We start from the raw sequence: 24,669 nt of genomic DNA, 5'->3' as shown, positions 1-24,669 counted from the left end.
CAGTCTGTCTCCATAGGAGAAGTGCTTCACTTGAAGAACTTCACCTTTAAGATCATCAAGTCCAACTCTTAAGACCACCAAGTCCACTGCTCCCTTCCCTCTTGGGAAGAAGCACATCCCTAGCTTCCATGATGCTTCCCATCATTTAGATCCCTTCAGGTGAGAAACCAGGAGCTCAAGCAGAACACAGCCCTGCACAGCCTCATGACCTTGCTCCTCAGAGAGCATCCTTTCCATCCATGCACTACATTCCTCTCCTCCTTTCTTCTCTCACCTTTCCCCAGGACACTCAGGTCCTCTACCACATAGAATAGAATAGAATAGAATAGAATAGAATAGAATAGAATAGAATAGAATAGAATAGAATAGAATAGAATAGAATAGAATAAACTAGGTTGGAAAAGCCCTCAGAGATCATCAAGTCCAACCTCTCACCCAACACCATCTAATCAACTAAACCATGGCACCAAGTGCCTCATCCAGTCTCCTCTTATACACCTCCAGGGATGGTGACTCCACCACCTCCCTGGGCAGCACATCCCAATGGCCAATCTCTGTCGTGAGGGACTTTCCAGTTGTGAGGCTGAAGCTCAGGTGGTGCAGGGCCAAGCCTGGGAGCAGTTTTGCCTCTCAGAAGTGTGTGGCAGCTCCCTTCAGCCTGCCCCAGATGAAAACAGTCCTTAATTATTTCCAGCTTGGCAGAGGGCAGCAGGGAGGGCAGGAGAGACCACTTGCTGAGCTGGCAGTTGACAGCAGGCTTTCTTTGGCCCAATTTGTGTTCTAAGGGCCGGGGGGTGGGGGTGGGAATTTTCATTTTCAGCTCTTCCAAAAGGGCTGCCTGAAATAAGGCAGCAGTACCCAGATGGGCTTCTCTTCAATGCCCAGGGGAAGATCTGTGGTGCTGACTGGCATGGCCTTGGGCAGTGGGGGCTGGAGCCTGTGGGGCTAGGCTGGGAGAGTTGGGGCTGTTCAGCCTGGAGAGGAGAAGGCTCCAGGGAGACCTCAGAGCAGCCTTCCAGTATCTGAAGGGGCTTCAGGAGAGCTGGGGAGGGACTTTGGACAAGGGCTGGGAGTACCAGGATGAGAGACAATGGCTTTGAGCTGGGAGAGGGGAGATTGAGACTGGAGATGAGGAAGACATTCTTTGCAGAGAGGATGATGAGACACTGGCACAGGTTGCCCAGGGAGGCTGTGGCTGCCTCCTCCCTGGAGGTGTTCAAGGCCAGGCTGGATGAGGCCTTGAGCCACCTGGGCTGGTGGGAGGTGTCCCTGCCTAGGGCAGAGGGTTGGAGCTGGATGATCCTTAAGGTCCCTTCCAACCCAAACCATTCTTCTATGTATGAATCTATGAGCCAAAGAATACTGAATTAAGAAACCTAAAGCTTGCAGAAAGCTCTCAGTGGTCATTCCAGTGCGGAGAGAAAAAAAATGAGGTGAGGAGGTGGCAGAGGGACTGGAAGTGAGATGCTCAGGTTTTGCATGCCTCTGCCTCTGAGGTGGCAGCTGGGAATATCCTTGGTGGGAGGCAGCAGCAGACCTGCAAATGTGTGAGCTCTGGAGAGCACTGGGAAGGCCAAGAAGGCCAATGGCATCCTGGCCTGCATCAGGAAGAGTGTGGCCAGCAGGAGCAGGGAAGTCATTGTGCCCTGTGCTCAGCACTGCTTTGGCCACACCTTGAGTCCTGTGTCCAGTTCTGGGCTCCTCAGGTTAGGAAAGATGTTGAGATGCTGGAAGGTGTCCAGGGAAGGGCAAGAAAGCTGGGGAGGGGTCTGGAGCACAGCCCTGTGAGGAGAGGCTGAGGGAGCTGGGGTTGCTTAGCCTGGAGAAGAGGAGGCTCAGGGGAGACCTCATTGCTCTCTACAACTACCTGAAAGGTGGTTGTAGCCAGGTGGGGGTTGGTCTCTTCTCCCAGGGAATCAGCACCAGAACAAGAGGACACAGTCTCAAGCTGTGCCAGGGGAGGTTTAGGCTGGAGGTGAGGAGAAAGTTCTTCCCAGCAAGAGAGATTGGCCCTTGGGATGTGCTGCCCAGGGAGGTTGTGGAGTCACCATCCCTGGAGGTGTTTAAGAAGAGCGTGGATGAGACACTTGGTGCTATGGTTTAGTTGTCATGAGGTGTTAGATATTAGGGGATAGGTTGGACTTGATGATCTCTGAGGTCTTTTCCAGCCTGGTTGATTCTATGATTCTATGATTCCATGCCTGGGGTATCTGTGTGTGACGTCCTGAGAGCACAGGATTCAATCTTCAGGTTCCATGGCAGTTAAAATGTGGTTCATGCTGCAGCTGCCACCCCAGTATGTGACACTCACACACAGCTCCCACCCTGCCTTGCACACCCTGGTGAGAGACCCCAGGCAGATGTGAGCTGCTGTTTGTTGTTTCCTTCCATTTGCAGTGCTCAGACATGCAGATGTTTCACACCATCACCAAGCTGCTTGGGTTGGAAAAGACTTCTAAGGCCTGGCCTCACTACCAGCCTACCACCACCCTGCCCATCAAACCATATCCCCAGGTGCATGTCCTCCTGTTTCTGGCCACAAAACTCTACTGTGAGTGTGGATCACTGCAGTCCACATCAAACCAGCCTGCCCTTGCCATTCACACAGAGACTGCAGAGCAGGGCAGAAGGAGCCTGCCCCAATGATATCAACCAGACCCAAAGGCATCAGCAGTGCTGAACTGGGAGAAACTGGCACTACAAACCCTCTGCCCAGGGCAGAAGGTTGGAGTAGATGACCTCTGAGGTTCTGCTGGAGCCCACACTGCCTGGGGTGATGGGGACACAGAATCACAGAATGGCTTAAGTTGGAAGGGACCTCCCTAAGCACACTGCTCCCTAAGCACACTGCTTCCTCAGCACACTGCTCCCTAAGCACACTGCTCCTTCAGCACCCTGCTCCTCAGCACACTGCTCCTTCAGCACCCTGCACACTGCTCCCTAAGCACACTGCTCCTTCAGTACCCTGCTCCCTCAGCACACTGCTCCCTGAGCACACTGCTCCCTCAGCACACTGCTCCTTCAGCACCCTGCTCCCTCAGCACACTGCTCCCTGAGCACACTGCTCCCTAAGCACACTGCTCCTTCAGCACCCTGCTCCCTCAGCACACTGCTCCCTGAGCACACTGCTCCCTCAGCACACTGCTCCCTGAGCACACTGCTCCCTGAGCACACTGCTTCCTCAGCACCCTGCTCCCTCAGCACACTGCTCCTTCAGCACCCTGCTCCCTCAGCACACTGCTCCTTCAGCACCCTGCTCCCTCAGCACACTGCTCCCTGAGCACACTGCTCCCTAAGCACACTGCTCCTTCAGCACCCTGCTCCCTCAGCACACTGCTCCCTGAGCACACTGCTCCCTCAGCACACTGCTCCCTGAGCACACTGCTCCCTGAGCACACTGCTTCCTCAGCACCCTGCTCCCTCAGCACACTGCTTCCTCAGCACACTGCTCCCTAAGCACACTGCTCCTTCAGCACACTGCTCCTTCAGCACCCTGCTCCCTCAGCATACTGCTCCTTCAGCACCCTGCTCCTTCAGCACCCTGCACAGTGCTCCCTAAGCACACTGCTTCCTCAGCACACTGCTCCCTCGGCACACTGCTCCCTCAGCACCCTGCTCCTTCAGCACCCTGCTCCCTCAGCACACTGCTCCTTCAGCACCCTGCACACTGCTCCCTGAGCACACTGCTTCCTCAGCACCCTGCTCCCTCAGCACACTGCTCCCTGAGCACACTGCTCCCTCAGCACCCTGCTCCCTCAGCACACTGCTCCTTCAGCACCCTGCACACTGCTCCCTGAGCACACTACTTCCTCAGCACCCTGCTCCCTCAGCACACTGCTCCTTCAGCACCCTGCACACTGCTCCCTGAGCACACTGCTTCCTCAGCACACTGCTCCCTCAGCACCCTGCTCCCTCAGCACACTGCTCCTTCAGCACCCTGCACACTGCTCCCTGAGCACACTGCTTCCTCAGCACCCTGCTCCCTCAGCACACTGCTCCTTCAGCACCCTGCTCCTTCAGCACCCTGCACAGTGCTCCCTAAGCACACTGCTTCCTCAGCACACTGCTCCCTCGGCACACTGCTCCCTCAGCACCCTGCTCCTTCAGCACCCTGCTCCCTCAGCACACTGCTCCTTCAGCACCCTGCACACTGCTCCCTGAGCACACTGCTTCCTCAGCACCCTGCTCCCTCAGCACACTGCTCCCTGAGCACACTGCTCCCTCAGCACCCTGCTCCCTCAGCACACTGCTCCTTCAGCACCCTGCACACTGCTCCCTGAGCACACTACTTCCTCAGCACCCTGCTCCCTCAGCACACTGCTCCTTCAGCACCCTGCACACTGCTCCCTGAGCACACTGCTTCCTCAGCACCCTGCTCCCTCAGCACACTGCTTCCTCAGCACACTGCTCCCTCAGCACCCTGCTCCCTCAGCACACTGCTCCTTCAGCACCCTGCACACTGCTCCCTGAGCACACTGCTTCCTCAGCACCCTGCTCCCTCAGCACACTGCTTCCTCAGCACACTGCTCCCTCAGCACACTGCTCCCTCAGCACACTGCTCCTTCAGCACCCTGCTCCCTCAGCACACTGCTCCTTCAGCACCCTGCGCACTGCTCCCTAAGCACACTGCTTCCTCAGCACACTGCTCCCTGAGCACACTGCTTCCTCAGCACACTGCTCCCTCAGCACACTGCTCCTTCAGCACCCTGCACACTGCTCCCTAAGCACACTGCTTCCTCAGCACACTGCTCCCTGAGCACACTGCTTCCTCAGCACCCTGTTCTCTCAGCACACTGCTCCTTCAGCACCCTGCACACTGCTCCCTAAGCACACTGCTTCCTAAGCACACTGCTCCTTCAGCACCCTGCACACTGCTCCCTAAGCACACTGCTCCCTCAGCACTCTGCTCCCTCAGCACCCTGCACAGCGCTCGGTGAGCACACGCAGTCCTGCCCAACATCCAGCTCCTGCCCGAGGCACAGGGAGCTCCCTGTGCAGCTGTGCTGCCGTCCCCAAGGCAAGCCTGGGGCGTTTCCATGCAGGGAAAACCGTCAGGAGCTGTCACCCACAGACGGAGCTGCGTCAGCCCCCAGAGGCGTTCCCGGAGGCTAGCTGGAAGCCCAGGCAGCCTCGGCACCTCTCGGGGAAGCTTTCACGTCGCTGCAAGGCAATTCCCAGCAGCAAGGCGAGGGGAGCCGGACCGTGGCTGCTCCCAGAGACAATGCAGATGTTTTTCCATCCCATCAGATCCTGGCTGGTGGGGGAAGGGAAGGGTAGGAGCCGCGGCGAGGCAGGAGGGGGGAAACGCAACCGGAGAAGCGGTCAGTGTGTGTCCCAGCGTAAAGTGCCGGGAGAGCTGCTGCAGACAATCAGCCTTTATGAACCCCGGCAGCTCGGCTCCCGCCGCTCCCGTTCAGCCTTGTCACACCGAATCCTTGCTGCTGCTTGACCGCCGCGAACGAAACCAAGCCCGGCTCTCGCCCCGGGCCGTGAGGCACAGCGCTCCCTGGGCTCCCGGTCAAAAGGCCAGAAGCAGCATCAAAAGCAACTGGTGGTGTAAGGAGCTGACTTCTGAGGAGAAGGAGAAGCAGCAGCCCCAAAGCCAGCCCGAGAAGATCGATCTGACTAACGGCACCAACACGCTGGAGTGCCCTGCAAAAGCATCCCCTTGCTGCAAGCAGCTTTGTCCAGGAGCACAGCTTTAGCAGCCCTGACTAACAAAGCAAACCTGCCCTGCCTGCTGGAGCCTTTAAACTGCACGCAACAGCTGAGCTCTGACACCGGCTCCCGAGTGCGAGCAACAGCTCCGCAGAGGCGAAGGGCAAAGGCGCAGAGCGAGCAGCCGACGGCAGCTCCGCAGGGGCGAAAGAGCAAAGGAGCAGAGCGAGCAGCCGGCGGCAGCTCCGCAGAGGCGAAGGGCAAAGGAGCAGAGCGAGCAGCCGGCGGCAGCTCCGCAGAGGCGAAGGGCAAAGGCGCAGAGCGAGCGGCCGACGGCAGCTCCGCAGGGGCGAAGGGCAAAGGCGCAGAGCGAGCAGCCGGCGGCAGCTCCGCAGGGGCGAAAGAGCAAAGGCGCAGAGCGAGCAGCCGACGGCAGCTCCGCAGGGGCGAAGAGCAAAGGAGCAGAGCGAGCAGCCGATGGCAGCTCCGCAGAGGCGAAGAGCAAAGGCGCAGAGCGAGCAGCCGACGGCAGCTCCGCAGAGGCGAAGAGCAAAGGCGCAGAGCGAGCAGCCGACGGCAGCTCCGCAGCCGGCGCAACGCGGCGCACAGCGCGGCCGGCGCTCACACAAAGCCATCTCCCGCTTCTCCCGGGCCATTCCCAACACAGTCCAGCTAGGAAGGGTTTCTGCTCACCTGTGGCTGCAGCCAGGCTCCTGCCGTGAGCTCTCCTCTCACCTTTTGTTCCCAGCCATGGCAGCTGCGCCGCGCTCCCGGCGCTGCTTGCTCCCAAATCCCCCTTCCCAGCTCTGTCTTAGGAACTGCCCAGATTTTGTCCTGTAATCTGAGCAGGGAAACACCATGTGCCTGTGACATGGGGAATTCATGGCTCACCCCCCTGCAAGGCCTGAAGGAGCTGCTGCTCCTTCCAGAGCCCTGCCTCAGGCTGCCTGACCCCAGGTACGGCCAGGGCAGGGCTGCAGCTGCCTCCTCCACCCCAGTGGGGCCCTTCAGCACCTCTGTCCCACCTACAAACCCTGGGGTGGGGGTTCACTGGGCTGGTGAGGCCCTGGTCTCCCCTTTCCTGGCTACCCAGTGCAGAGGGAACACAGCCCTCACACTGGGGTGGGGGCAGCCCTCCTTGCTGGGCGTCACCCCTCCTTGCTGGGGTCACCACCACAGTGCTGGGGCCATTGCCGGCCCCATGGCCAATACCAAGGATCTCCACTAAGATAGCTCTGGGAAGGCCCAGTGAGGCCACTCCACACCAAAAGAGGTTTGGGCATCTGCTCTGGGATCTTTGGCAGCAAAGACATGACACAGGTGGGGCTGCAAGAGTCCCATCCATTGCTCTGCAGTGCTGCTGCCATCAGCCAAGTGGGAAACAATCTCAGTCTCTTCTGCCAATAGAAGAAGAAACCTTTCTACTCAAAGCCTCCACAATGCCTCCAGTTAATTCTCCTGATAACCTTCTTCCATGTTTCTTTATCTATTTCCCTTCTGTAGGCACAGACATCAAGGTGCTTAAGCATGGAGTCACAGAATGTTTGGGGTTGGAAGCTCATCCAGTCCAACCCCCTGCAGTCAGCAGGGATGTCTCCAGCTAGAGCTGGTTGCTCAGAGCCCCAGACAACCTGACCTGCAATGGTGCCAGGGATGGAGCAGCTCCCACCTCTCTGGGCAGCCTGGGCCAGGGTCTCACCACCAGTGTCAAACATTTCTCTTTTCTCTCCAGTCTGAATCTCCTTATTTTAATCCAAACCATCACCCCTTGTCCTGTCTTGGAATCATAGAATCAGTAAGGTTAGAAAAGACCTCAGATATCAAGTCCAACCTGTCACCCAACACCTCATGACTAACTAAACCATGGCTCCAAGTACCACATCCAATCCCTGTCACATCAGGCCCTGACAGTATCAGTCAGGGTTGTAAGGGACCAGAGGGATCATCTAGTTCCAACTCCCCTGCCATGGGCAGGGACACCCCACACTAGAGCAGCCTGGCCAGAGCCTCATCCAGCCTGGGCTTAAACACCTCCAGGGACGGGGCCCCAACCACCTCCCTGGACAACCCATTCCAGGGCTTCACCACTCTCATGGGGAAGAACTTCCTCCTCCCCTCCAGCCTCAATCTCCCCACCTCCAGCTTCATTCCATTCCCCCTAGTCCTATCACTACCTGAGATCCTGAGAAGTCCCTCCCGAGCTTTCTTGGAGCCCCCTGCAGATACTGCAAGGCCACCAGAAGGGCTCCCTGGAGCCTCCTGCTCTCCAGACTGAACAGCCCCAACTCTCCCAGCCTGGCCTCACAGCAGAGGCTTCCAGCCCTCCCATCACTGCTGTGGCCTCCTCTGGCCCTGCTCCCACAGGTCCCTGTCTGTGCTGAGCACTCTGGAGCTGGCCCCAGCACTGCAGGGGGGGTCTGAGGAGAAGACTCTGCCTCAGAGAAGAAGGAAATGCCTCTTCCCAAATTCTTGAAAGCAAGTTCCATCCAATCCCAACATCAGCTTTGTCAGTGTCTCAAACACCACCAAATCAAATCACACCAGCAGGCTGAAGGAGCCCCACATGGCAAGGAACAGGAGGTTTCTATTACTCCCTCTGCCAACTCTAGGCAGAAGGGGGGAGCAGCCAAAGCTGCTCTTAAACAGCTGGGGAAGGGCCCCTAAAAGAGCTTGCAGGGGAGGAACAGTCAGGCATCTAGGAGAAGGAAAGATGTAAGGAACAAAGGTGGCAGAAACCAGGAAAGCTTGGGAGAAACTTCAGCTCTTGGCCAGAGGAAAGCACAGTCAGGAGGTGTTGGGTGACAGGTTGGACTTGATGATCTCTGAGGTCTTTTCCAGCCTTATTTATTCTATGAGTCTATGAAGCAACTTCATGGGAGGACCCACCTGCTTTTGACACCCTGCACATAGCTGGGGTGAGAGCTCTAAGCACTGCAGGGTGCAGCTGCAGAGGACTCCCTTCTGCAAACCCTGGAGCTCTAATTCCACAGCAGAGGTGCCAGCTGCACCTTCCCCGCTGCATCGCTCCCCCAGCCCAGGGCTGTGTGAGCTCAGCTTCACGTGTGTGCAGTCCAGTGCACCATGCAGGACCAGTGGAGAGGCAAGCTGTCCACATTCTTCCCTGATGAGTTCAAGAGCTCAGCTCAGAAATTTAATCTTGATCAATTATGGCGATGATTGCTTACAGGAAAGGCACAGAAAGGAAATGAGCTCAAGGCTGGAGCAGCTCCCAGAGAGGGGCAGCGAAGCTGGCGAAGGGGCTGCAGAACAGGGCTGGGGAGGAGCAGCTGAGGGACCTGGGGGTGTTTAGTCTGGAGGAGAGGAGGCTGAAGGGAGACCTCATTGATCTCTGCAGCTCCCTGAAAGGAAGTTTGGGCCGGGTGGGGGTTGGGCTCTGCTCCCTAGTAACAAGTGATAGGCCTTAAGTTGCCCAAGGCGGGGTTTAGGTTGGACATGGGAAGAAACTTCCTCCCTGAAAGGGTTCTCAAAGCCTGGCACAGGCTGCCCAGGGAGGTGGTTGAATTCCCATCCCTGGAGGTGTTTCCAAGAGGCAGAGCTGTGGTGCTGAGGACCATGGCTTAGCCCCAGCCTTGGCAGAGTCAGAGAATGGTTTTGCTGGATGAGCTTAAAGGTCATTTCCAGCCAAAAGGATTCAGTGATGCTATGCTTCAGAGGTTAGGAATGGTGGCCAGCAGACTTCTCTCCTACAGCCTGCACCTCTGCCAGGCACTGCATCACCTCCTCTGCACCCTGGGCAGAGCTCAGTGCTCCTTACCCCACCACCATGGGGCTCTATGCTGCCCATCCCTGGCTCTCTGATTCCCCTGCACTCCAGGGTCAGGGCTGCAGGGCCAGGGCAGGTCACAGCCAGCTGCAGGAAGCCTCATTCCATTAATGCCTGCAGAAGAGGCTGGGAGCTGCTGAGAAGATGATTAATGAGATCTCATTTCTCTCCAGGGCCGTTAATGAACGGCCAATTAAGTGTCTCACTCATTCTCAGCTAACAAAGGGAGGGACAACAGAAGCCACTTCACAGCCCAAGCTGCATCACAGCAGAGGCCAGGCTGGCTGAAGGGCAGGAGGGCTGTCACTGGAAGGTCTCTTCACCCACATCACCACCCAGCCACAGCATTTGTACTGCTTCCCAACACCCAGCTGGAAGAGCCTGGCAGCCACAGCCTGCAAGCTCAGCAGGGCAGGGACTCTCTGTCTGGAGCTTCAAGTTCAGCTCTTCTCCAGACTCCAAACAAAGCCAGGCAGGCTCAGTTTTGATCAGAGCAACCAGGGGAAGATGAAGCTGTCAACAAACACAGCTCAGGGCAGTGCCCACAAAGCTCAGCAGAACCTTGGGCTTTGAAGCATTTCCTCTGTGGGGATTGTGCTGGAGCAAAGAATCCAAGACTTAGAAGCTTCCAAAGGGGGTGAGGGGGGAGGGGTGATGAAACTCCTCCAAGATTTCTCCAAATCACCAACATTGTGACTCCAAATGGATTTGAAACACAACAAACTTGTGCCCTGGGGTGGGACAAGGGGCAAGGGATGGAAACTGCAGCACAGGAGGTTCCAGCTCAACATGAGGAAGAACTTCTTGACTGTGAGGGTCCCAGAGCCCTGGAGCAGGCTGCCCAGAGAGCTTGTGGAGTCTCCTTCTGTGGAGCCTTTGCAGCCCTGTGTGGATGTGTTCCTGTGGGACCTGTGCTGGATTCTATGCTCCTGCTCTGGCAGGGGGCTTGGACTTGGGGGTCTCTGGAGGTCCCTTCCAACCCCTAACATCCTCTGATCTGTGATCCATGGTGGTGGTGGTGGGGTTGGAACTAGATTATCTTGAAGGTCCTTTCCAACTCAAACCCTTCTATGAGCCTATAAAACCCTTTCTCACCCCAGAACAGACACATTTCTGCAGTTTGTCCTTCTTTCCCCCCCAGGTTTACCCCCCAAAAGAAAGGTTTTCTAGAGGACTTGTGGAGGAACTTCTGCAACCAGCAATGACACTGCAGGGTTTTTTCTTTCCCCAGAAGAAATAGCACACACACACCCCACCACCACCACCAGAACAAAGCCCTGCCTTTGTTTCAGACAAAGAATCTCAGGAGAAACCACAAAATGTTCAAGCAAAGCATGAAACATTTGAGTTTTTCCACCCCTTCTGCCAGCAGGCTGAGTTTTCCCAGAGTGCTGAGAGCAGTGTCCACCAGGAAGGGTGGGAGGGAGGTCAGATGGAGCACAGCCACTCTCTGACTCCAAATCCCTGCTGATGGGCTGAGGAGGAAGCAGGATGGGCTGAGGAGGAGGCAGGATGGGCTGAGGAGGAGGCAGGATGGGCTGAGGAGGAGGCAGGATGGGCTGAGGAGGAAGCAGGATGGACTGAGGAGGAGGCAGGATGGGCTGAGGAGGAGGCAGGATGGGCTGAGGAGGAGGCAGGACGGGCTGAGGAGGAGGCAGGATGGGCTGAGGAGGAGGCAGGATGGGCTGAGGAGGAGGCAGGATGGGCTGACGAGGAAGCAGGATGGGCTGAGGAAGAGGCAGGATGGGCTGAGGAGGAGGCAGGATGGGCTGAGGAGGAGGCAGGATGGGCTGAGGAGGAGGCAGGATGGGCTGACGAGGAAGCAGGATGGGCTGAGGAGGAGGCAGGATGGGCTGAGGAGGAGGCAGGATGGGCTGAGGAGGAGGCAGGATGGGCTGAGGAGGAGGCAGGATGGGCTGACGAGGAAGCAGGATGGGCTGAGGAAGAGGCAGGATGGGCTGAGGAAGAGGCAGGATGGGCTGAGGAGGAAGCAGGATGGGCTGAGGAAGAGGCAGGATGGGCTGAGGAGGAGGCAGGATGAGCTGAGGAGGAGGCAGGATGGATTGAGGAGGAGGCAGGATGGGCTGAGGAGGAAGCAGGATGGGCTGAGGAGGAGGCAGGACGGGCTGAGGAGGAGGCAGGACGGGCTGAGGAGGAGGCAGGATGGGCTGAGGAGGAAGCAGGATGGGCTGAGGAGGAGGCAAGATGGGCTGAGGAGGAGGCAGGATGGGCTGACGAGGAAGCAGGATGGGCTGAGGAAGAGGCAGGATGGGCTGAGGAAGAGGCAGGATGGGCTGAGGAGGAAGCAGGATGGGCTGAGGAAGAGGCAGGATGGGCTGAGGAAGAGGCAGGATGGGCTGAGGAGGAAGCAGGATCTTTCTAGACCATCAGCTGGCATGTTACAGCTGGTACTGACTGCAGGCCAGGGCTCCATGCATGGGGCTGAGAAGCTGAGAAGAGGATAACATGACACACCACCAACTGGAACTGCTGTGGCCATGGAAAGTGAGCAAGTGAAGAGAAAACAAGCCTCAGCAGAGCTGGCAAAGCACTGGGCAAGCCTCAGCAGCTCAGGAAGAAAGATGTTCTCCTGCAAGAGTGACTTTAGGCTGGCACTGAACCCAGGGAGCCTCTTCCCCCATCTCAGCTGCAGCTGGGCTGCTGAGGAGACCTCCAGCTGTCCATCACAGAATCAACCAGGCTGGAGGAGACCTCCAAGATCATCAAGTCCAACCAGACCACAGCACTGAGTGCCTCAGCCAGGCTTTGCTTAAACTCCTCCAGGGACATCAACCCCAGCACCTCCCTGAGCATTCTCTCTGCCTGGGAAGAACTTCTTGCTCAGATCAAGCCTAAACTTCCCCCTGCACAGCTTGAGGCTCTGTCCTCTTGTTCTGTTGCTGGTTGCCTGCTCCCTTCAGATGTGGCTGATGGAGCAGCTTCTCACAGTCCTCCCTAAATCCCTTCAGGAAGCAAAGGGACAAGCTCCAAAGCCAGCAGGACTCTCTTCAACAGTCTAATTAGTGGCTTGAGATAATCCACTTGATTTTGCCTGAAGCACACTGGGAAGTGCTCCTGGGAACTGTGCAGCCAGCAAGAGGGGATTGGCTCCCTCCTGCCAGGGGGCAGGGACAGCAGTGGGAGGCAGCAACCTGGCACAGTCCTTACCAGGGAAAGGGGCTGGGAATGGTCAGCCAGGCTGGGGAGCTGCACAGATGCCCACCCTTCACCCCAGTCTCAAGGGGTTTCAGGAGGTGCAAGGCAGGCCAAACAAGCCTGCCCAGCAGAGCTGCTAGCACCTTCCCTGCCAGCTGCATGGCAAGCCAGGAATACATCTGCAAAGGCTCCAGCGAAAACCAAATCCACCTGGGCTTTGGTGTCAGAACTACAGCCTGGCAGCCTGTTCCCAGGCAGCCTCCATCTGAGTGATCCCTTTCTGGAGGGCAGCTGGAACACATCCATGATGTTTCATGACAGGGAAAAGCAAACCCAGAGCAAACAACTTGCAGTCCTCTGAAATGCTCCCGTGAGCAGCTGAGACCCTGCAGCGCTCTCACGTCCCAGCAGCTCCTCGGTCCTCAGCAGCTCAGTTGCACTTTGAAAGCCTCCTTACAGCCATGGATTTAAAAGAGCTTCTCCTGGGAAAGGTCTCAAGCTGCACACTTCAGAGTTTTCAATGTGTTTGGTCTTTCTCCTGTCTAAAGACACTACCAGCAGAACAGCACTTCACCACATTCTCTCTCTTTTCTTCAGTCACTTGGCCTCCAAAGCACAGAAGGGCAGAAGAAGAGCCCAGAAAAGCAGAAGAGAAGCCCCAGAAGCTGTTCAAGAGAAGCCCCAGAAGCTGTTCAAGAGAAGTCCCAGAAGCTGTTCAAGAGAAGCCCCAGAAGCTGTTCAAGAGAAGCCCCAGAAGGTGTTCAAGACAAGTTCCAGAAGCTGTTCAAGACAAGTTCCAGAAGGTGTTCAAGACAAGCCCTAGAAGGTGTTCAAGAGAAGCCCCAGAAGGTGTTCAAGAGAAGCCCCAGAAGCTGTTTAAGACAAGCCCTAGAAGCTATTCAAGAGAAGCCCCAGAAGCTGTTCAAGACAAGCCCTAGAAGCTGTTCAAGACAAGCCCCAGAAGCTGTTCAAGACAAGCCCTAGAAGCTGTTCAAGACAAGCCCCAGAAGGTGTTCAAGACAAGCCCCAGAAGCTGTTCAAGACAACCCCTAGAAGGTGTTCAAGACAAGCCCCAGAAGCTGTTCAAGACAAGCCCTAGAAGCTGTTCAAGACAAGCCCCAGAAGCTGTTCAAGACAAACCCTAGAAGCTGTTCAAGACAAGCCCTAGAAGCTGTTCAAGACAAGCCTAGAAGCTGTTTAAGACAAGCCCCAGAAGCTGTTCAAGACAAGCCCTAGAAGCTGTTCAAGACAAGCCCCAGAAGCTGTTCAAGACAAGCCCTAGAAGCTGTTCAAGACAAGCCCCAGAAGGTGTTCAAGGCAAGCCCCAGAAGCTGTTCAAGACAAACCCTAGAAGCTGTTCAAGACAAGCCCCAGAAAGTGTTCAAGACAAGCCCCAGAAAGTGTTCAAGACAAGCCCCAGAAGCTGTTCAAGACAAGCCCCAGAAGCTGTTCAAGACAAGCCCCAGAAGCTGTTCAAGACAAGCCCTAGAAGCTGTTCAAGACAAGCCCCAGAAGGTGTTCAAGACAAGCCCTAGAAGCTGTTCAAGACAAGCCCTAGAAGCTGTTCAAGACAAGCCCCAGAAGGTGTTCAAGACAAGCCCCAGAAGGTGTTCAAGACAAGCCCCAGAAGCTGTTCAAGACAAGCCCTAGAAGCTGTTCAAGACAAGCCCCAGAAAGTGTTCAAGACAAGCCCCAGAAGCTGTTCAAGACAAGCCCCAGAAGGTGTTCAAGACAAGCCCCAGAAGCTGTTCAAGACAAGCCTTAGAAGCTGTTCAAGACAAGCCCCAGAAGCTGTTCAAGACAAGCCCTAGAAGCTGTTCAAGACAAGCCCCAGAAGCTGTTCAAGACAAACCCTAGAAGCTGTTCAAGACAAGCCCTAGAAGCTGTTCAAGACAAGCCTAGAAGCTGTTCAAGACAAGCCTAGAAGCTGTTCAAGAGAAGCCCCAGAAGCTGTTCAAGACAAGCCTAGAAGCTGTTCAAGACAAGCCCTAGAAGCTGTTCAAGACAAGCCTAGAAGCTGTTCAAGACAAGCCTAGAAGCTGTTCAAGAGAAGCCCCAGAAGCTGTTCAAGACAAGCCTAGAAGCTGTTCAAGACAAGCCTAGAAGCTGTTCAAGAGAAGCCCCAGAAGCTGTTCAAGACAAGCCTAGAAGCTGTTCAAGACAAGCCTAGAAGCTGTTCAAGACAAGCCCCAGAAGCTGTTCAAGACAAGCCTAGAAGCTGTTCAAGACAAGCCTAGAAGCTGTTCAAGACAAGCCCCAGAAGCTGTTCAAGACAAGCCTAGAAGCTGTTCAAGACAAGCCCCAGAAGCTCTTCAAGACAAGCCTAGAAGCTGTTCAAGACAAGCCCCAGAAGCTGTTCAAGACAAGCCTAGAAGCTGTTCAAGAGAAGCCCCAGAAGCTGTCTCTATCAATCACTTGGGATGGGATTGCCACAGAAGCAGACACCGAACTGCCTCTGAGTTCAGCTGGGGACTCACAGCTCAGAGGCATCCTGGAAACCTCTGCCCAAGCCCCTCTGCATCCAGTATCATCCTAAATGTTTCATCAAGCCTCAGCTGAAGGAACAGGTCTGGATTTCAGGGCTGGAACAGCTGTTCCATCTGAACCACACAGACACCCTGAAGCTCCTGGTGGCTGCCCAGAGCAGCAGTGGACTTTGAAGCCTCCCAGAGAGATCTGTTAATGGGACCTGAGCCAAGCTGGGGCAGTAGTGCCAAGCTGGGGCAGAGGTGCCAAGCTGCAGTGCCTGAGGACAGCATGAACCTGAGTGTAGGTGGCACATCTTAAGCTGATTCTGTCACAGAATCACAGAGTGGTAGGGCTTGGAAGGGACCTTTGGAGACCACCTAGTCCAAGCCCCCTGCCAGAGCAGGGTCACCCAGGGCAGGTTGCACAGGGTGGTGTCCAGGCAGGCTTTGAATGACTGCACCATCCTCCTGGGCAGCCTGTTTTAGTACTCCACCACCCCCAGGGTACAGAGGTTCCTCCTCATGCTTACACACATCTTCCTGTGTTCCAGCTTGTGCCCCTTACCTCTTGTCCTGTCGCTGGGCACCAGTGAAGTGAGTCTAGCCCTATCCTGACCCCCACCCTCTGAGTATTGATAAGCATTGATCAGGTCCCCGCTCAGTCTTCTCCTCTCCAGGCTAAAAAGCCCCAAGTCTCTTAGCCTTTCTTCACAAGTCCCCTCCTCATCTCTGTAGCTCTTTGCTGTACCCTCTCCAGCAGCTCTCTGTGCCTCTTGAACTGGGGAGCCCAGAACTGGACCCAGTACTCCAGAGGAGGTCTCATCAGGGCAGTGGTCAGTCCCTTCTTCTGTCTACTGCAAACCTCCTTATTCTACTTCAGCTTTTCCAGAAGCTCCCTGATCATCCATGCAGGTCCCCTGTTTCCCTTGCTCTGAGGGATGCACTGGTCCTGAGCTTGGAAGGAATCACAGAATGGTCAGGGTTGGAAGGGACCCCAAGGATCATCCAGTTCCAACCCCCCTGCCACAGGCAGGGTTCTTATCAGCCAGCTCTGCTGAGTTCCCCTTCCTTGCAGAGGTCTAACCCATGGGATTTCCCCAACAGACTGCTGAAGGTGGCAAAGTTAGCCCTGCTGAAGGCCTCCTTGCTGTAGGCTTTGCCTGATAAAGGTGGTTAAGCTGATCCTGGGCAAATAGCTCAGCCCTCACTTGGGTAAAGCCTGGGGGCACAGGGATGGCCTCTGCTGGGTGTGCCCATGGCAGGAGCTGGCCAAGAATCAGCAGCTGGCTGTAGCCCCCCACTGCACATCTGGCAGGAGGACAGAGAACATCCTCTCCAGAGGTTTTGTGGCTACAGGAGCAAAGTGAGCTCCTTGGCTCCAAGGTGTGTCCACTGAAGGGGAGTGAGGAGGGAAGTCCAAAAATGACCCAGAAGAAGCTTCATGCTAGGGACCATAAATAAACAAACAAAGTCCTGCCAAAATGGTCTGTGAGGTGACAAGGGACACAAACACAAGTGTGTGATGGACCTCCTCCTGCCTTTGTGACTGAAGGGGGCTGCAGGAAGGCTGCAGAGGGACTGTTCCCAAAGGCCTGCAGGGCCAGGACGAGGGGCAATGGGTTGAAGTGAGAGCAGAGCAGATTGAGACTGGATGTTAGGAACAGGTTCTGCACCATGAGGGTGGTGGAGCACTGGAACAGGTTGCCCAGGGAGGTCTGGATCTGGAACTTTCCAGGTCTCTTGGCATGGGGGCTGTTCCTGAGCTTGCTGCAGCCTCCTGCAGCACCAGCTTCAAACTCATTAAATCACAGAGTCATTAAGGTTGGGAAAGCCCTCCAAGATCATCAAGCTTCCAAGTCCAAACTTCTACCCAGCACCACCATGAGCACTAGACCATGTCCCAAAGTGCCACATATGATGAGGGGCACTGGCTTCAAACTAAAGCAGAGCAGACTAGATGCTAGGAACAAGTTCTGCCCCATGAGGGTGGTGGAACACTGGAACAGGTTGCCCAGGGAGGTGGTTAGGGCCCAACCCCTGGAGATATTCAAAGTGAGGCTGGACAGGGCTCTGGGCAACCTGATCCAGTGGTGGATGTCCCTGCTGGCTGCAGGGAGGGTTGTCTAGATGACCTTTGGAGGTCCCTTCCACCCCAAACCAGTCTATGATTTTCCTCCCAGGGTGCCCTCAGCCCAGCCCAGCTCCAGAGCCCAGAGGCAGTGTGACCAGGCATGGCTCCTGGGGCTGGGCATGCAGCTGTACCACAGTGGGACCCCTGGGGCAGAAGCACTTCCCACGTTCCTCTCTCCACCCAGGTCCATCCAACAGTGCTGGGGTCCTGGCAGCAGTGGGGACAGCTTGGCTGCCACCCTGCCCCCAGCCAGGAACTGGAGCCCAAGCTGGCTCCAGTGCCCCCCAGCAATAACTGCCAGGGACAGCTCCCCCTCAAACATCTACTTCCACAGCCACCCCTACACAGGAAGCCTGGAGGTCACATCTGCACAATGAAACCATGGATCAGCCACAGTGCTTCAGCTTCTCCCTGACTTTGGATCCAGTCCACAGATTCATCAGCAAACAAGGCAGAGAGCAACCCTGCTCTGCCTTAAAGAGGACCAGGAGCTGGGAGCAACACAGCTTAGCTCTCATGAACAAGACATTAGGTCTGCAACACTAAGGCACAAAGAGGGAACCCCAAGGCTCTGCTCTTGCTGCAGTCCTCTTCAGGAGAAGGAGCAGATCCAGGCCACAGGTGAGCTGGGATGGCTTCTAAGTGGGATTTGTGCTTGTGTCGGCAGCTTCATTTGTTACAGAAAGACCACAGGAAGGTAAGCAGCAGAACACAAACCACTGCTTGGAAAGCCCCTTCCAGAGGTCTCTTTCTTCTAGCTCCTGGTAAGCAGAATCCTAGAATGGGTTGGGTTGAAAGGGACCTTAAGGATCATCCAGCTCCAACCCTCTGCCCTAGGCAGGGACACCTCCCACCAGCCCAGGTGGCTCAAGGCCTCATCCAGCCTGGCCTTGAACACTTCCAGGGAGGAGGCAGGCACAGCCTCTCTGGGTAACCTGTGCCAGTGTCTCATCATCCTCTCTGCAAAGAATGTCTTCCTCATCTCCAGTCTCTATCTCCCCTCTCCCAGCTCAAAGCCATTGTCCCTCATCCTGGCACTCCCAGCCCTTGTCCAAAGTCCCTCCCCAGCTCTCCTGGAGCCCCTTCAGGTACTGGAAGGCTGCTCTGAGGTCTCCCTGGAGCCTTCTCCTCTCCAGGCTGAACAGCCCCAGCTCTCCCAGCCTGACCCCACAGGGGAGGTTCTGCAGCCCTCTGAGCATCTTTGTGGCCTCCTCTGGACCTGCTGCAGCAGTTCCAGGTCCTTCTTGTGTTGAGGGCCCCAGAGCTGGATGGAGTAGGTGGGGTCTGAGCAGAGGGGCAGAATCCCCTCCCTGTGCTGCTGCTCTCCCTGCTCTGGATGCAGCTCAGCACACAGCTGGCTCTGGGCTGCCAGGGACCAGTGCTGGCTCCTGGGGAGTTTGTCACCAGCTGACACCCCCAAGGCCTGCTCCTCCAGGCTGCTTTCTGCCCAGAATGGCAGGAAATCCAAATTTCTAATGGAGGAGAATGAGGGGAAAAGCAAAACAAAAGTGAATGAATGAGAGCATATCACTAGATCAGAGCCTTGTTGTGAACACAGGGGCTGCTGGACACCGAGGAGGAGATAAGGGCCAGAACAGGAGTCAAGGTTCTTCCTGCCACTAGGGAGCTGCACACAGCTCATACAGCTCAGGCCTGGGACAGAGGAGGAGGAGGAGGAGATCCCTGCAGACACAGCCCCTTCCCAGGGCAGCCAGAGGCCACCTGAGATCATGGTTGCACTAAGGTCTAAGGCTCATGGAAGAGTCCTGGGCGCTGCACTAGACATTGGCAAGCAGTCCTGGGCATTGCACTAGGCACTGGCAAGCAGTCCTGGGCATTGCACTAGGCACTGGCAAGCAGTCCTGGACACTGCACTAGGCACTGGCAAGCAGTCCTGGGCATTGCACTAGGCACTGGCAAGCAGTCCTGGGCATTGCACTAGGCACTGGCAAGCAGTCCTGGACACTGCACTAGACACTGGCAAGCAGTCCTGGGCACTGCATTAGACACTGGCAAGCAGACCTGGGCATTGCATTAGACACTGTCAAGCAGTCCTGGGTGCTGCACTGGACACTGGCAAGCAGTCCTGGGCGCTGCACTAGACACTGGCAAGCAGACCTGGGCACTGCACTAGACACTGGCAAGCAGACCTGGGCGCTGCACTAGACACTGGCAAGCAGTCCTGGGCATTGCATTAGACACTGGCAAGCAGTCCTGGGCGCTGCACTAGGCACTGGCAAGCAGTCCTGGGCACCACACTGGACACTGGCAAGCAGTCCTGGGCGCTGCACTAGGCACTGGCAAGCAGTCCTGGGCATTGCATTAGACACTGGCAAGCAGTCCTGGGCGCTGCACTAGGACTGGCAAGCAGTCCTGGGCACCACACTGGACACTGGCAAGCAGTCCTGGGCATTGCATTAGACACTGGCAAGCAGACCTGGGCACTGCACTAGGCACTGGCAAGCAGTCCTGGGCGCTGCACTGGACACTGGCAAGCAGTCCTGGGCACTGCACTGGACACTGGCAAGCAGACCTGGGCGCTGCACTAGGCACTGGCAAGCAGTCCTGGGCATTGCATTAGACACTGGCAAGCAGTCCTGGGCGCTGCACTAGGACTGGCAAGCAGTCCTGGGCACCGCACTGGACACTGGCAAGCAGTCCTGGGCACTGCACTAGACACTGGCAAGCAGACCTGGGCGCTGCATTAGACACTGGCAAGCAGACCTGGGCACTGCAGTGGACACTGGCAAGCAGTCCTGGGCACTGCACTAGGCACTGGCAAGCAGACCTGGGCACTGGTGGTGCAGCTAGCAGCAGCCTGGTTTGTGCAGAGTGTGCTGCTGAAAAGCCAGAAGGCAGCTGCAGGGTAGCCTGTGCCCACTGTGAGTCTTTCAGCCACCACAGAAATCCTCTGGATAATTTAAGGGACACTTCTGGCTATGCAAGAAGCATTTACTGCCACCTCTTCCCCACAAACCAGGGGAAGAAACTCCCAGGCATGGAAAGATTTCCCAAGAGCAGCTCAGAAGGAAGACCAAGACTGCAAACATTTGCCACCCCCGGGAACAACGGAGAGCAGGCAGCTGGGGAGGGCACAGCTGGCAGCAGGCTGGGCCTGGTTTACACAGGGTGCAGAATCTGAGCACACTGAGGGGACAAGGAGGGACAGCCAAGGTACCCTCCAGACCCAGCAGCCTGCAGGCAGGCTTTGAGAGCTGAGAGCAGAGGCACTACAGCAGCGAGAGCCACAGGAGCCCTTACCTGAGAGGTTCCAAGACACACCACAGGCACAGAAAGCAGCTCGGGCACAGGGAGCCACAGCAGGGCACAGCCTGCAGGGGGGATGCAGCCACTCCCTGCTCCTGCACACCCTGGGGAGCAGATATCACAGAATGTTACAGGTTGGAAGGGACCTCCAGAGATCACCCAGTCCAACCCCCCTGCCAGAGCAGCATCACCCAGGGCAGGGCACACAGGAATGCAGCCAGGTGGGTTTGGAAAGGCTCCAGAGCAGGAGACTCCACAACCTCTCTGGGCAGCCTGCTCCAGGGCTCTGCACCCTCACTGGAAAGAAGTTTCTCCTCATCTTGAGCTGAAACCTTCTCTGTTCCAGTTTGTCTCCATTGTTTCCTTGGCTTATTGCTGTGCACCACCCAAAAGAGCTTGGCCCCCTCCCCTTGACCCCCAGCCCTCAGCTATTGATAGACATTGATCAGATCCCTCTCAGCCTTCTCCTCTCCAGATTGAACAGCCCCAGGGCTCTCAGCCTCTCCTCACAGGGGAGATGCTCAAGTCCCCTAAGCATCCTCCTGCCTCTCTCTTGGACTCTCTACAGCAGGTATCTGATCTGGGGAGCCCAAAAGTGGACACAGAGCCCAAAGAGTCCACAGGGGTGGAGCCATACTGGCAGGATGGAAATGCTCCAGCACTGCCTCTCCTGTAGGTCAGGATCTGCATATTCCTGCAGACAGCACACCAAAACATTTCCCAAAAGCACAGTGACAGAGCTCAGTGCTCTCCAGAGAGACAGCAGTGGAGAAGATGCCATCCCCCCTGTGCTGCTGCTCCACAGCCATCTGCCACCAGAGCCATAAGCCTGCCTGACTGGAGCACAGCCCTGTGAGGAGAGGCTGAGGGAGCTGGGGTTGCTTAGCCTGGAGAAGAGGAGGCTCAGGGGAGACCTTCTTGCTCTCTCCAACTCCCTGCAGGGAGGTTGTAGCCAGGTGGGGGTTGGTCTCTTCTCCCAGGCACCTAGCACAGAACAAGAGGACACAGTCTCAAGCTGTGCTGGGGGAGGTTTAGGCTTGATCATAGCAAGAAGTTCTTCCCAGACAGAGAGATTGCCCTTGGGATGTGCTGCCCAGGGAGGGGGTGGGGTCGACATCCCTGGAGGTGTTTAAGAAGAGCCTGGATGAGGCACTCAATGTCATGGTATGGTTGGTTAGTTAGGGTTGGGTGATTGGTTGGACTTGATGATCTTGGAGGTCTCCTCCAACCTGGGTGATTCTGTGATTCTGTGTGGTGAGCCTCATCTTGTGCAGATGTGGCAGCAAAGCTCCTCTCAAGAGCAGACTCCAGCTCACAGGCCTCTTCCAGTGGATCAACTGATCACAGAATGTTAGAGGCTGGAAGGGACCTCCAAAGCTCATCCAGTCCAACCCCCCTGCCTGAGCAGCAACACCTAGAGCAGATCACACAGGAACACATCCAGGAGTGAATATCCCCAGAGAGGGAGACTCCACAACCCCCCTGGGCAGCCTGTGCCAGGGCTCTGTCACCCTCACAGGATAAAAAAAGCTTCCTCCTGTTTCCATGGAGCTTCCTCTGCCTCAGCTTCCACCACTGCCCCTTGTGCTGGCATGGGGCATCACCCAGCAGAGCCTGGCTCCAGCCTCTGGGCATGATCCTCAGCTATGCCCTCCCAGCCAGCCCTCAGGCATGTGCTGCTCTCTCTCCCACACTGCCCACTCTGCATGCCTGGGTCAGACAGGAGGTGCTGATGGCACTGGAATGCCATCTGTAATGCCACCAAACAACCTCCAGAGGCTACCTACCTCTGGGGATGGTGACTTCACCACCTCCCTGGGCAGCCTGTTCCAGTGCCTGGGAACCCTGGCTGGGAAATTTTTCCTGCTATCCAACCTGAACCTCCCTTGGCACAACCTGAGGCCATTTCCCCTTGTCCTGTCACTTACTGCATGTGAGACCAACCCCACCTGGCTCCAATCTCCTTTCAGGGAGTTGTAGAGGGGTGATGAGGTCTTTCCTCAGCCTCTTCTGAAGAATGAACCACCCCAGCTCCCTCAGCTGCTCCTCATCAGACTTGTGTTCAAGGCCCTTCACCAGCTTGGTTGCCCTTCTCTGGACTCACTCCAGCATCTCAATGGCCTTCTTATAAGTGAGGGGCCCAAAAGTGAGCCCAGTGTTTGAGGTGTGGCTTCACCAGTGCTGAGGGCTGTACACCATCCAAAAGAGCTTGGCCCCCTCCACTTGACCCCCAGCCCTCAGCTATTGATAGACATTGATCAGATCCCTCTCAGTCTTCTCTTCTCCAGACTAAACAGCCCCAGGGCTCTCTGTCTCTCTTCATAGCAGAGATGCTCAAGTCCCTTAAGCATCCCTGGTCCTGCTGACCACACCATTCCTGATCCAAGCCAGGATGCTGTTGGTCTTCTTGGCCCCCTGGGCTCTCTGCTGGCTCATGTTCAGTAGCCATCAATCAACCCCCCCCCCCCCCCCCCCCCCCCGGTCTTGCTCTGCCTAGCAGCTCTGCAGCTCTGCAGCCACTCTGCCTCAAGTCTGCATGGGGCTGTTGTGGCCCAGGGGCAGCACTCGACACTTGATCTTGTTGAATCTCCTGCTGGCCCTAGCCCATCTATCCATTCAGCCTGTCCAGGGTTTCTCTGATGGCATGTTAGAAAACAGGAGGCACAGACCTTCTAGCTCTATTCCCTACTCATCACATGTGGGTGCCCAAAACCAAATGCCAGCATTAAACAATGTCTCTTCCTTCAGTACCAAAGGCTGAGAGAAAAACCTCCAGTGAGCTCCAAGGACCTTCCATGGGCACATCCCCACCTCCTCCAGCCTCACTCCCTGCCGGAGGCTCAGCTCTGGCTGGACCGAGGGGCTCCAGCCCCAGCCTTTGAGTGACAAGAGGAAGAGATAAGGGGAGGTGAAGGGGGCAGAGGGCAGGCTGGCTCCTGCCCAAGCCCTAACCCTGCCGGGAGCAACCCTGCTGCCAGGGGCTGGGTTTCTCCACGCGTCCCACCAGCCAGGTCCTCCCCTGTCTCCCCACCAGAGCCCCCAGTGCTCCGCTGCCCGCGGGGGTCCGCAGCAGGAACCCAAGCACGCCACCGAGGCAGGACAAAGACACTTTTCCTGCCTCTCCCATGGATCTTCTCCTCTCCTTTCAGCCTTCCCCTCGGTTTTGCTGCACTCACACGAGGCGGCCAAGCCAGCAGGGCCTGGAGAAGGCTTCCACGGGACAAGCTGGCCAGATCCCCCCACCCCCAGTGGTATTTGGGTCGCCAACGCACCCCCGGCGGTTGTTCCGCAGGGCACAGCCCTGGCACCCCCGCAGCCGCTCCCCGGCACAGCCCAGACCCCGCAGCCGCCGCGGGCCCTCCGCAGCGCCTTGGCCCCGCAGCCGGGAGGGGCTCTGGGTCGCCTTCCCGGCCCCGGGGGTGCTCCGCTCCGCCCGGCACCGGCCGGGGCCCCTCCGCGCCGCTGCCTTCCGCGCGGCTCCGTTCCGCGCCCCGCCGCCAGCGCTGCACTCACCGCCCGGCTCCGCGCTGCTCCGCGCCGCTCCGCGGGGCAGGGGCGAGGGGACCCCGGGAGGCGGAGGGAGGGACCGGAAAGCTGCGGCGGGGCTGCCCGGGATCGTCTGAGCCGGCACCGGGGCTGCCGCTGCCGTCCCGCTCCGCGCCGCGCTCCACTCCCTCCCGAGCGCTCGCCGGCCCCGGGAGCCCGCGGAGCGCAGCGGGGCTGGGCGGCCCGGGACAGGGAGAGCGGCGGGGACGGGAGGCTGACTGCAGAGGCAGAGGCTGACTGCAGAGGCAGAGGCTGCAGCCCGGTGCCTGGGGAGGGGCAGTTTGAAAGAAGCAAACAAACCAACCCCCAAAACACACGGGGGGGCCCCGAAAAACCCCGAACACCAAACCCCCAAACAAAACCCACACCGAAATGACAACAAACCTCTAACCTCCCCCAAAACTTCAACCAACCAAAGAATCCTCCCCAAACCAACCAACCGACCAACCAACCAACCTCCCCCCCTCCAAACCCCCTGGAGAAAAACAACCCTCCAAAGCAAGCCAAACAAAAGCACAGAAAACCCAACCCAAAGCAAACCAAAAAAGCACAAACAAGGCAGAAAAAAAAAGGCAAAAAGCACACACACACAAAAAAAAAAACAACCCCAAAAAAAAACCCCAAACCCAAAAAGACCAAAGGAAAACAAACCTGAGCCA

The 24,669-nt window shown here is 56.9% G+C and overlaps 1 protein-coding gene across 2 annotated transcripts in view; it reads right to left on the bottom strand.

Moving 5' to 3' along the window:
* The window catches only part of FBLN2 (fibulin 2), a 93,270-nt gene extending 72,719 nt beyond the window's left edge, over positions 1-20,551 (bottom strand). The window contains exon 1 of one of the 2 annotated variants that reach the window (XM_068162613.1): positions 20,459-20,551. The gene's annotated coding sequence lies outside the window, so the exon portion shown is untranslated. Of the gene's footprint in view, positions 1-6,351; positions 6,470-20,458 lie in introns of those variants that run through there. The other variant, XM_068162612.1, reaches the window with a different exon arrangement.
* Between the last annotated feature and the right edge of the window lie 4,118 nt (positions 20,552-24,669).

The sequence above is a fragment of the Melanerpes formicivorus genome, unplaced genomic scaffold (assembly GCF_026170545.1).
Source record: "Melanerpes formicivorus ecotype bairdi unplaced genomic scaffold, bMelFor1.0.p_v2 SCAF_66, whole genome shotgun sequence".
Classification (NCBI taxonomy): domain Eukaryota; kingdom Metazoa; phylum Chordata; class Aves; order Piciformes; family Picidae; genus Melanerpes; species Melanerpes formicivorus.
This window is presented reverse-complemented; position numbering and strand designations above follow the sequence as displayed.